This window comes from Giraffa tippelskirchi, chromosome 9 (assembly GCF_054371585.1).
Source record: "Giraffa tippelskirchi isolate mGirTip1 chromosome 9, T2T-mGirTip1v1.2.pri, whole genome shotgun sequence".
In the NCBI taxonomy this organism is placed as follows: domain Eukaryota; kingdom Metazoa; phylum Chordata; class Mammalia; order Artiodactyla; family Giraffidae; genus Giraffa; species Giraffa tippelskirchi.
The window spans coordinates 159,380,455-159,392,688 of record NC_137283.1 but is presented as its reverse complement, the minus strand read 5'-3'; the positions used below and the strand labels follow the sequence as shown (position 1 = coordinate 159,392,688).

At 46.7% G+C, this 12,234-nt stretch overlaps 1 long non-coding RNA gene across 1 annotated transcript; it reads right to left on the bottom strand.

Moving 5' to 3' along the window:
* Positions 1 to 5,440: 5,440 nt before the first annotated feature.
* Positions 5,441 to 11,347, bottom strand: LOC145519740 (uncharacterized). Its single transcript, XR_014063852.1, has 2 exons — positions 7,413 to 11,347; positions 5,441 to 6,706 (listed from the first exon to the last, which is right to left on the bottom strand). It is a non-coding gene; the product is annotated as an uncharacterized LOC145519740 (long non-coding RNA).
* Between the last annotated feature and the right edge of the window lie 887 nt (positions 11,348 to 12,234).

The window sequence follows — 12,234 nt, the reverse complement described above, 5'->3', positions numbered from 1 at the left end:
CACCAATTTGTTGAACACCATTTGTTGCCCAGCGCCTGTCTGCAGCTGTGAACGACACCAAAGAGGAAGGAAAAAAGAGAAGACAGATGTCTTTATAGCTTATACCAGTTTCTAAGGGTTCCTGGTATAACACAAGAATAATCCTACCACTTGTGAATTTTTCAGTGGTTGATATCTGGAAAGAAATTACGACTGTGCCCAGCATGTAAGCAAACATTCAGGAAGCTGCTATTGATATAAGTGTTGTTATAGCTCTCCTTCATTAAGATACTTGTCAAACTCTTTTTAAAACTGTAAGTGAAGATATTATCTATTTGGCAGGGGGTGCAGGCTCGATCCCTGGTCAGGGAACTAAGATCCCACATGCCACATGGCCAAAAATGTTTTTTAGATTTTAATAAAAATTAAAAAATAGTACAACAAACACACAAAAGAAGACATTACCTATTTGGACATCAAAAGCCTATTTTATAAATAATACAAAATACATAATATATGAATATATTACATATTGTTTTATATTTCTATTGCTATTTTATTAATAATGACAGTGTATGTAATTGTATATTTATAACACCTTATTACATTTTTTATTGTGTTGTCTTTGGTGTTATATCATAATTGTATAATGACATTATATAATTATATTAATATTTTGGATATAAACTATAAGTACTATAAATTCCATTTGGCATAATGAGAGTTTTAAAGAGTTGTATCCTCCAGTAGGGATATAACCATGAGCCACGTATGGGACATTTTTGGGGGGATGGGGGCTGTACCCTGTGGCACATGGGATCTTACTTCCTGCACCAGGCGTTACCCCTGCAGTGGAAGTATGGAGTTTTAAGCACTGGACCTCCAGACAAAATCCCGTGGAATTTTTATTTTTCTAGTAGCCACACTGAAAAAGTAAAAAGAAATAGGTAGAATTAATTTTAACAGTATATTTTATTTAACCCCAATAACCAAAATGCCATAATTTCGACATGCAGGCGATACAAAACTTTTTCAATGACATATTTTGCTTTTTCACACTAAGTCTCCAAAACCCAGGGCATCTTCCTCTCGCAGCGCATCTCAGGGCAGATGAGCGACATTTCAGAGACTCAGAAAGAGCCATGTGTGGCAAGCATACTGGACACAGCAGCTCTAGCTGACTAATTATAACTGATAATAATAATTATACAAACCATTGTGTTCTTTATATTTATTGCCCTGGTTGCCAGGAAACCCAAAGCCAAATCTGGTGCTCAATTATAGAGATTTTCTCATCCAGAGTGCCTCTAAAATTTATCTCTCCCTCCTAAATGGATTTGAATCTCTTTGTTTTGTGTGTCCTTTTAGAGGAGCTAATTTAATAATAACACAACCATATGGATAATCACCTCTTATTGTTCATAATAATGATAATTTATCACTCACAGTGTGCCAGGCAGGGGGCCACGAGATTTACATGTGTTACACAGCAAGACAATGCTACCACTGAGACCACAACCGAGGTCTGATTCTAAAGCCTTCATTCTCAAGCGCTTAACTCTTAAGGTGCCTACAGCAATGACTATGGCACCCCGTGCCATGAACTGCATATACACTTCATCTTCCGATACTCAGCAGACACCCGCGGAGCAGTTAAGTGTTAAGTCGCTCCCATTGTACAGGGGAGAATCCAGGCTCAAAGGTCAGGTGCCCGAATGGAGGTCCAGCTAACAAATCTCAGAACCAGCATATGAACTCAGGTTCTAAGTCTATTCACTTTCCAACTGCTCTCTATTATACCTCAAGTATGTCAAACCATAATTTTTAAAGGATCCAGCCCCTTCTGGAGATCAGCGCATCACAGTGATTCATACAAAAGCTATATTCTGAGCTCCTCTCATGAGCCAGTCACTGTCTCCCTCCCCAACCCCAATGCCAGGGACTCACAAACCAGAACAGATGAAATCTCTGACCTTATGAAGTTTGTCATGGAAGAAATGCTAAGTGAAGACAATGTCACAAAGTTATAAATTCTCTACTGAATTTTGCACGGCAAGCGCTAAGCAAATATTTGCAAATAAACACATCTAGCTAAGACTAAATGAGCAAAATAAATAAGAAAACACATTTCAAAGCACTTGAAACTGAATGAATGCAAGCATGTGTCACCGCTGACAGCCACCCACCCGGTTCTCCTAAAACACCCTGGACGCCCTCCATAGTCTTTAGGCGTATCCAAAGGGCAAAATGCCCATGAGAAGAGACAGCCCGCACTCTGTCTCAGCATAAGCGGATACTCAGCGCCATCAGCTAAATTGCTTTGGTGGCTTGTGGGGTTCACAAGATAACTCACAGCTGCTTTCTTTAACGTCTGGCAGGGGCTTGTAAATGCATTTCATCGACTTGAACACATACGGGCTGTTAGCAAACACACCAGCAAACGATATTCTGGTTTTGTTTGGTGCAGCTGTTTTCATTTTCTCCCCAACACTGGGGCTTGACTCGACACAGCCTTTGCTAGGAAATGAGTGTGTGAGGCTGGGTGCCATTTAAAATCATTATACTTTTCTGAAGGCAGCATCTTTCAGCCCAGGTTCTTAATGCTCTCCTCCTGTGGCCGCACAAGCAGGCACTCAGAGGAATGATTTACTAAAGCTCATGACTCACGAATCGATGGGGTGTTGCTGGCACGCCAATGCCCTATTCTCCGTTGTTCAGAGATTACATCTAATTCTATAAATACCCCAGTCTTAAGTCTAACCTTTACATCACTGGGCCCCAACCTTTTTCGCACCAGGAACTGGTTTTGTGGAAGACATTTTCCCAAGGACCAGTGGTGGGGGGGGGGGTGGGAGGGAACAGTGGCTTCAGGATAATTCAAGCACATTATATTTATTGTGCACTTTGTTTTTGCTGTTGTTCAGTCACTAAGTCATGTCTGACTCTTTGAGACCCTATGAACTGCAGCATGCCAGGCTTCCCTGTCCTTCATCATCTCTCAGAGTTGTCTCTCAAACTCATGTCCATTGAGTCGGTGATGCCATTCAACCATCTCGTCCTCTGTCATCTCCTTCTCCCCCCCGCCTTCAATCTTTCCCAGTGTCAGGGTCTTTTCCAGTGAGTCAGCTCTTCACATCAGGTGGCCGAAGTATTGGAGTTTCAGCTTCAGCATCAATCCTTCCAATGAATATTCAGGACTGATTTCCTTTAGGATGGACTGGTTGGGTCTCCTTGCTGCCCAAGGGACTCTCCAGCACCACAATTCGAAAGCATCAATTCTTTGGCGCTCAGCCTTCTTTACGGTCCAATGCACTTTATTTCTAATCTAATGCCACCCCTGGTCTATCAGAAGGTACCAGTCTGCCACCCGGAAGTTGGCGATCCTTGTTTTAAGTGACGTGTCAATTTTCATGCTATAGTGTCCTTAGGTATCCCTCCAAAGCCAATGATTTTGAAGGCATTCATCCCATGAGACTTTGGCATGAGTAAGTCATGGTTTTCACTGGATGGTTACATGCTTTCTGTTTGCCTAAGTAACAATAGTTGTTCTTTAGGCCATTTGGGCTGCAAGGAAGAAAAGCCATCTCTAATCAATTCAGTATCATCAGGACGCAAGAGACCTGCAAATGGACCCTGCCACGGAAGGTAGGTCTATGAGCTGACACACGGCTTCTCCCGGGCATTGCCTCCTCCTGCCTTCCCTTAGCTCGTCCCTCCCAGCCAGCGTCCTCTGAGTTGGGATGTGAAGGTGTGGGTGGGGTTTCCACCAGGTTTTCTTTCTTTCTTTTTCTTTTTTGTGAGATGTATTTGCTGTGGATCATTTTTAAAGTCTTTATGGAATTTGTTACAGTATTGCTTCTGTTTTATGTTTTGGTTTTTTGGCCACGAGGCATGTGGGGCCCCTGCTCCCCAAGCAGGAATCAAACCTGCACCCCCTGCATTGTCTTCACCGCTGGGCTCCCAGGGACGATCTAGGTTCTGTTTCTTGATATGAGTCCGAATAAGACTGGGTTCCCTCTCTGCAGATGAATCGAACTAAGCTCTCAGGATCCTGTGCAGTGTAACTACTTGTTTTCCAATAAACAGTTTTAGATAAAGAACCCTGCATAGCTCCAATAATACTGCTAGGAGGCCTGGAGAACCAGGCTCGGGGCCTCAGGGAACAAAGTATGCTGCAGAACTGGTTGGCCCAGGCCACTGCAGACAGCATTGCACCGCTGGACAGCAGACCCCACGGCTTGCCAGGCCCTTCCACTAGTCCCTGAGCCGCCCCCCGACTCCCCCAACACAATGCTGCTCCACGAAGCTTCCCCGCCACCTCACCTCCTGGTCCTAAGGCTGGTGTGGGTGCAACTGACGAGTGCAGAAGAGGACAGTCTTGGGGCTGGTGTCTGCCATTTCCAGCTTCTGCAGTGAGAAACCACGTGAGTGCGTGTTAAGTCACTTCAGTCGTGTCTGACTTGTGCGACCCCATGAACTGTAGCCCGCCAGGCTCCTCTGTCTGTGGGATTCTCCAGGCAAGAATACTGGAGTGGGTTGCCATGCCCTCCTCCAGGGAATCTTCCCCACCCAGGGATGGAACTCATGTCCCTTCTGTCTCCTGCATTGGCAGGCAGGTTCTTTACCACTAGTGCCACCTGGGAAGCCACACAGAGACTCAGAGAGCAGGAGTCAGACACTGGGTGGCTAACAAGACGTTCTTACAGCTATTGTGTGTCTTCTACCACGTCTGCGAGGGACTCCATTTGGGGACACACACTAATTCAAACAACTCCAGGAAAATTGGTCCTGGTGACAGAAACGTGGGCTTCCAGGTGATGCTAGTGGTAAAGAACCTGCCTGCCAATGCAGGAGACATAGGAGATGTGGGTTTGATCCCTGGGTCAGGAAGATCCCCTGGAGGAGGGCACAGCAACCCACTTTAGTCTTCTTGTCTGGAGAATCTGATCATGGACAGAAGGAGCCTGGTGGGCTACAGTCCACGGGGTCGCACAGAGTCAGACACTATTGAAGGGACACAGCACAGTCACAAGACAGATACAGGGAATGACTTAGAAGATGTTTTAGGAGATGCTTTGGTGCTAAAGGAGGTCAGAAACAAGTCACCAGGCAGGGGGCTCAGAGCATGGAAGCAGGGGTGTCCTGGAATCAGGCTGCATGGCAAGATGAACACCTCTTACCAGATTTAACACTGCAAGAGAGAAATAAGTGTAAGAGACAACTTTTTGCCAGGGAAGAGGTTGGAGGGGATTACGTTACTTTGAAAAAATTTATAGGTTTGTAATGTCTGTATTTTTCCAGCTTTCAGTCTATTTGAAATCTGGGCTGTTTGCTACAGAAAACAAACAAACAAAAATTCTACACAGGGGCCACTGTCATTATAAAATTCTGTTGTTATTTGCACATATCTTGCATTTGAATGAAAAGGTTACTAACTTATCTGCTTCGGAATGAATTTCAGTTTTTTTTTTTTACTTGAAACTATGCTTTTATTGAAGTATGCAAGCCAGGTTCAATCAAATCATATCAAAAATATTGTATCCAGATTTTCTCGGCAACGTATCTGAATGACAGGAGCAAGCCTTTTAAGCCCGAGCAGCCCAGCTCTGCAGAGCCCGACCAAGGAACAGGGGCCTGGGGCCTGAGGATAGAAGGGTGGGAGATGGGAAACGGGGAACAAAGCTACACTCATGAAGATTCTAACCTATAAATCTGAAGACCAAGGAACTATTATAGGAGCTCAATATTAATAGAAGCTAAAACTGCAGTCAAGAGAAGGGACTGAAAAATTAAGCTCCAGTAAGGACCAAGCAACCACAGGCTCAGCCCCAAACCGCGTGGATGTGCATGGAACCTTCTTTCTCCTCTGGGCTTCACGAGAGCTCCCAGTGGCCTGGAACTTGACTGTGATGCCGGGTGAAACAAATACTCTACACTGGGGTTAAAAACGTGACTTTTACTCTCTCAATCCCTAACCTCTAGCCATCGTGGTTAACTCTACAGATAACAGGAGGCGTCCTCTGGGCTCAGCAGAATTAAGCATGAATTCTTAGAGTCTAGTTGGCATCCTAGACATGAGCCAATTCTTAGGAAAGACTGAAAAGAAGGTTAATACAGTCTTCTGGCCATTTTCCAGTCCTGAAGTTGTAAAATCAACACAGCTGAACTTGAAAACAAGAGCTCCCATTCTTTTACACGCTACCATCTCTGGGCACTAACCTTTGATATTTCAGACTTGGCTGGAAATTAGTTAATTGTGAGGCCTACTCACATTACTTGGAACAAGAACGTGTTTTGGAAATAATGTCTGAAAATACCTTTAGGCTAGCACATGGAACCATCAGGTTATTAAGATGTGTTTATCGTGCATTTAATGAGCAGCAGTTTGACGTGAATCTGACCCTGCGTTATTCTCACTCCAGAGAAACAGGCTCCTAGTATTCAGTCATGATAATGGAGGGAGATGGTGGGAGCTGAATGGGTATTCGGAAACTATCAGGTAAGTTAAAGGGCATGTTTAAGCTTAAGCTTTAATATACCTATGTGCCCCAGTAAATGTTAGAAGAAACAGCATCTCTGGGTGCAGACAAAGATTTAATATACATGTATGATTGGCTATCAGCCTCCCAGGAGGCTCAGTGATAAAGATTCAGCCTGCCAGTGCAGGAGACGTGGGTTCAATTCCTCAGTTGAGAAGATCCCCTGGAGGAAGAAATGACAACCCACTCTAGCATTCTTGCCTGGAAAATCCTGTGGACAGAGGAGCCCGGCGGGCTACAGCCCATGAGGTCGCCAACAGTCGGACACAACTGAGCAACTAAGCACACACACACGTGAACTGGCTATCACACACAAGTCTAACTATCATATGCATGACTGGCCATCACATACACGGTCAGCTCTTCCTACCTAGCATTCAAAATGGGTTCTGAACACAAACAAGGCCTAGATAATGGGTAATACAGAAGTCAACTTTGCATTGCCCAGGGAAAGTGTTAGTCGCTCAGTCACTCTTTTCAACCCTATGGACTGTAGCCCGCCAGGCTCCTCTGTCCATGGGGTTGTCCAGGCAAGAATACTGGAGTGGGTTGCCATTCCCTCCTCCAGAGGTTCTCGATCCAGGGATGGAACCGGTGTCTCCTGTGTCTCCTGCATTGGCAGATGGATTCTTTACCACTGCGCCACCCGGGAAGCCACATTTTGCATATATGTGTATGTATGTATGTACATGTGTGTATACACATGGCATCACCTAACAGAGGGGATCTCACCCTCTACTTTATTCCCTGGCTTCCTGGACCACACCTCTCTCTGCTCCCCTCCCCATGGGTCACACCTTCCCAGCCTCCTTTGCTGGTTCCTTGGCATCCCCTAGCTGGCAAATGTTGGAGTGCTACAGGTCTGCCCTCAGATGCATCTTTGTTTACACTCACTTTCCAGATGATTCCATCCACTTGCATGGGTTTAAACAGTGTCTCTGCACTGATGTAGTATACAAGTACATGTCTCCACACCTGGGCTCCTATCAGATTCACGCCTGTCAACATGTCCATAAGATCACCTTCACTTGGCTAGCTGACAAACTTTACATGCCCAGAATGGAACCCCTGATTTTAACGGCATCCTTAAAGAAAAATTAGACACAATGAAACCAGTGAAAGCCTGCTCTACCTTTTGGGGAAATCTCTTCCTTTTGGGGAAACAGCAACCCTATTCTTCCAGTGGTTTGAGCCAAAAGATTGGCATTCACTGTTAACACCACTATTTTCCTCAACTCCCAATTCCAAGCTTTAGGCAAAATATCCCAGTTCTGCCTTCAGGATAATATCCATCATTGAACTACTTCTCAACGCCTCCACTGGTACCACTCTGGTCTCAGCTGCCAGCACCTTGCAGCTGGATCTATTGCAAGATCGTCTCTCCCGGGCTCCCCTTGGGTCCTTTCAACTCAACACAACAATATCACTCCTCTCAAAACCCTCAGCTCTTCCCATCTCGCATGGAGGGAGATCCAAGTCCCACAGTGGCCTGGACCGCTGGTCAGGGTCTGGGCTCTGCCCACGCTCTCCGACCATGCCTCCCACACTCTCCCACCTGCTCAGCACGCTCCAGATGCTCTGGCCTCCTTGTCAGGCTTCCAACAGCCACACACGGTCCTGCCCCAGGGACTTGGTCCTGGCTGCTCCCTCATTGCAACACTCTTCAGTATCTTCGAGGCTTCCTCCAGTCTGCCCAAAGGCAGCCTTCTCAGTGAGGTTTTACCTGACTTCCTGATATCTAATAGCAACACCCTATGCCTCTTACCCTGCTTCGAGTTTCTGGGCAGCAAAAGTCTCTCCCTATCACATTGCATATTGACTTGGCTTCTGTTTACAGTCTTTTCTCCTCCACCGGAGTGTATGCTCCATGAGATCAGAAACACTGGATTCCCAGTGCCTGTAACAGTGCCTGGCACATATAAGGAGCAACCCAATATTCCTTGCATACATTTTAAAAAGGTTACAAGTGGTAAAAAGCACCCTTACCTTAAAAACAAAAACAAAAACAGAGTATTATGAATCAGTGTAAAACAAATGGGCTTCTCATCCTTGCTTGAAAGTGAAAGTGGAGTTGCTCAGTTGTGTCCAACTCTGCAACCCCATGGACCAGGCTCCTCAGTCCATGGAATTTTCCAGGTAAGAGTACTGGAGTGGGTTGCCATTTCCTTCTCCAGGGGACCTTCCCAACCCAGGGATTGAACCCGGGTCTCCCACATTGCAGGCAGACGCTTTACCGTCTGAGGCACCAGGGAAGACCTCTCCTTGCTTAAAAACCCAGCAAAAGTTTTGCTGTTCAGCTGCTCTGTCATGTCTGACTCTTTGTGACCCCATGGACTGCAGCCCGCCAGGATTCCCTGTCCTTTGCTGTCTCCCAGAGTTTGCTCAAACTCATGTCCATTGAGTCAGTGATGCCATCCAGCCATCTCATCCTCTGTCGCCCTCTTCTCCAGCCTTCAATCTTTCCCAGCATCAGCAAGAGCAATGCGCCTTTCCCTTTCAAGTTAAATTTCCAACAGTGAAATGTCCCCAGGAAGTCACAGTGAACAGAACTGTGGAAAACATGTCAAAGGTTCCTGCCAGCGTTAAATACATGCACCCACGAGGAATGGAGCTACTGTCTGTTGAATGTCTCAGAAGTTCAAGGAATTTGCCTTCAAAGTTTTCTTTTTTTTTCGGACAAAGACGCCTCTGAGCTCACATTTTTTTCTATGGGGGATAAGGATGCTTTGCAAGAAGGGGAACTCATTTAGAGGCAGAATCAATGCAGGGCTTCTTGGGGACAGAGAGACACTGGCGGCAAAAGGGGGTCTGAGCACAGACAGAGCTGCTGTGGGGAAAGGCAGGCACATGCTGAGCCCATCGAACATAAGGACATTGTCTCACTTGGCTTATTTCTTACCCTGATGGGCAACCCTTGGAACCGTCAGACCTCAGGACAGTGGTGACGCCACACAGACCCAGGCAGCAGGTATCACTTGAGCTGATTTCTCTTTAATTTCGTAAACCTATACCATCGGGAAGATCCCCTGGAGAAGGAAGTGGCAACGGAAATCCCATAGACAGAGGAGCCTGGTGGGCTACAGTTCATGGGGTTGCAAGAGTAAGACATGACTGAGGGATTAACTATACCATCGAAAAGGCTGGAAACCATTGAAAGGCTTAATGGCAAGTATACTTAGAGTCTGGGCTTTCTGTCTCCCTGAGAGTTTCTTTTTTCTCCTGCTTAATAAAGTAATGTATTGTTACATTATTTTTCTCCTTCTGGTTTGTCCTTTAAGATGTCTCCCTTTCTTGTAATACGTCAGAGTCAGGCAGGACCCCAGCGATCAGACCTGTCCCTGTTCCTAACTATACCCAGGGAGAAATGATACCCAGGAAGGGAATAAATCCCTTGTCTAATGACACAAATCTGACCAAGGTCAGGACTGGGACTAAAAGCAGGTTCACTGGTGTGACATCTCCAGTTCTTCATCCAGTAACTTCAGCCGAGTTGTCATTCAAAACACAGCAAAACAACAACAAAAATCCACATAGAAAATTAATTGAAAATGTATGGCTGACTCTTAATTATGATCTGAAAACTGCACTCATCCCTTTTATACGTATTTATTGCTGCCTATTATGTGCCAGGCAGCCTGCTGACATGAGAATGAATAATGAGGAAGGCAAACACAATCTTTGTTCCAAGGAGCTTACGGTTGAGTGAGGAAGACAGACAATTAAACACGCAATTAAGACGAAGTCCAGCGGTGTTCCTGTAGGGCAAGCACAGTTTACGACGGGAGCAAGACGGAGCAACTGAGATAGCGTGTGCAAACGAACACAGTATTGTAAATCAGCTACACTTCAACAAAAATTGGAAAAAAAAATCTAAATAGCATGTGTGGGGTTAACGGTCAGGTGATGGGCGGTAACCAGACTTCGGTGGTCATCCGTGAAGACAGATGTCAAATTATAATGCTGTACACCTGAAATGTGTATGTGTGAGAGAGGGGAAGAGAGAGGGGCGTGTGTGTGTGTGTGTGTGTGTGTGTGTGTGTGTGTGTGTATTAGGGCAGCAGGCGAAGGAAAAACCTTACTCCAAGCAGACACTGCTTTCTTCTCTGTCTGCTTTGTCTCCATCCTTCCAGTCTCCTGAGCTAGGACACAGCCGGTCACCCTTGGCCTCTCTGGCTCCTTCCCCTCTCATGCCCCGTCAGTCATCCTCTTCCGGCCATCTGATGCTTATGATCCTCGAGGCTGTCTCCCTCTCCATCCCTGACACCCTCTTGTCCATCTCACCCTGGCTCCTGGCAGAGTCTCACAGCGCTTCTGCCTGCATTCAGTCCTGTTCTCTTCAGTTCCCTTCCTCTGCCAATTGACCTGCCGAAAATGCAACGCTGACCGTGTGAGTCCTCTGCTGAAAACCCGTGATGGCTCCTCATGGCCTGGGTGAAAGTGAAAGTCGCTCAGTAGTGTCCGACTCTTTGCGACCCCATGGACTATTCTCCAGGCCAGAATACTGGAGTGGGTAGCCTTTCCCTTCTCCAGGGGAATCTTCCCAACCCAGAGATTGAACCCAAGTCTCCCACATTGCAGGCGGATTCTTTCCCAGCTGAGCCACAAGGGAAGCCCCTCCCCCAGGCTAAGGGTAAAGTTCAAGTTCACCAACAGGACCCCAAAGCCTCCATGAGTTAGCTCAGTCTGCGTTTCCAATGTCCTCCCTTGCCTCTATAGTCCATGAAAAAGTGAAATTGAAGTTGGTCAGTTGTGTCCAACTCTTTGGGACCCCATGGACTGCAGCCTACCAGGCTCCTCCATCCATGGGATTTTCCTGGCAAGAATACTGCAGTGAGTTGCCATTTCCTTCTCCAGAGGATCTTCCCAACCCAGGGATCGAACCCCGGTCTCCTGCATTACAGTCAGATGCTTTACCATCTGAGCCACCAGGGGAATCACAGTCTATGCGGTCACGAAGAGTCAGACATGACTGAGCATCTGGACAGCCCTTGCCTCTGCCTCTCCCCCACTGGACACGCCCACAGCTCCTGCTTCCCGGGCGTGCAGCAGGCTCTCTAAGGCACCTTGCTGCCCTGCAGGTGTCTCTGTGACGGCCACCCCACCGCCCGCGCTCCCCCCGCTGAGGCTCCTCTGTCTGACCCCCTTCAGGCGTTCTCTCTCTTAGGAAACCTTCCTCAGTGCTCCCCCATGCACCCCCTGAGTGACCGATGCTTCTCCAAGTGCACACAGTACCCCGAGTGTGCGCCCTCCCAGGCTAAGTGGCTTCAGTCATGTCCGACTGTGTGTGACCCTACAGACTGTATCCCGCCAGGCTCCTCTGTCCATGGGATTCTCCAGGCAAGAATACTGAAGTGGGTTGCCATATCCTCCTCCAGGGGATCTTCCCAACCCGTGTCTCTTGCCTCTCCTGCATTGGCAGGCAAGTTCTTTATCACTAGTCCACCTGGGAAGACCCATGGGACCTCGGGCGCATCCTAAAAGTTACATACATACTCCATGTTAAATTATAAGCATTTGTCTATGGCTCTGTTCCCCTTCTCAGCAGGTGACAAGGATTGCTTCACTCAGCTTTGCAAGCTTAGCACCTTGCACAGTCCTAATCCATAACAAGACGTCAATGCATGCTTGTTTAATGAAAGAGCAGTCATTGCAGGACTTATACTGGGTAATTCTCAACCCAGCAACTGAAAGTGGCATTATTATATGTGGAAAGAAA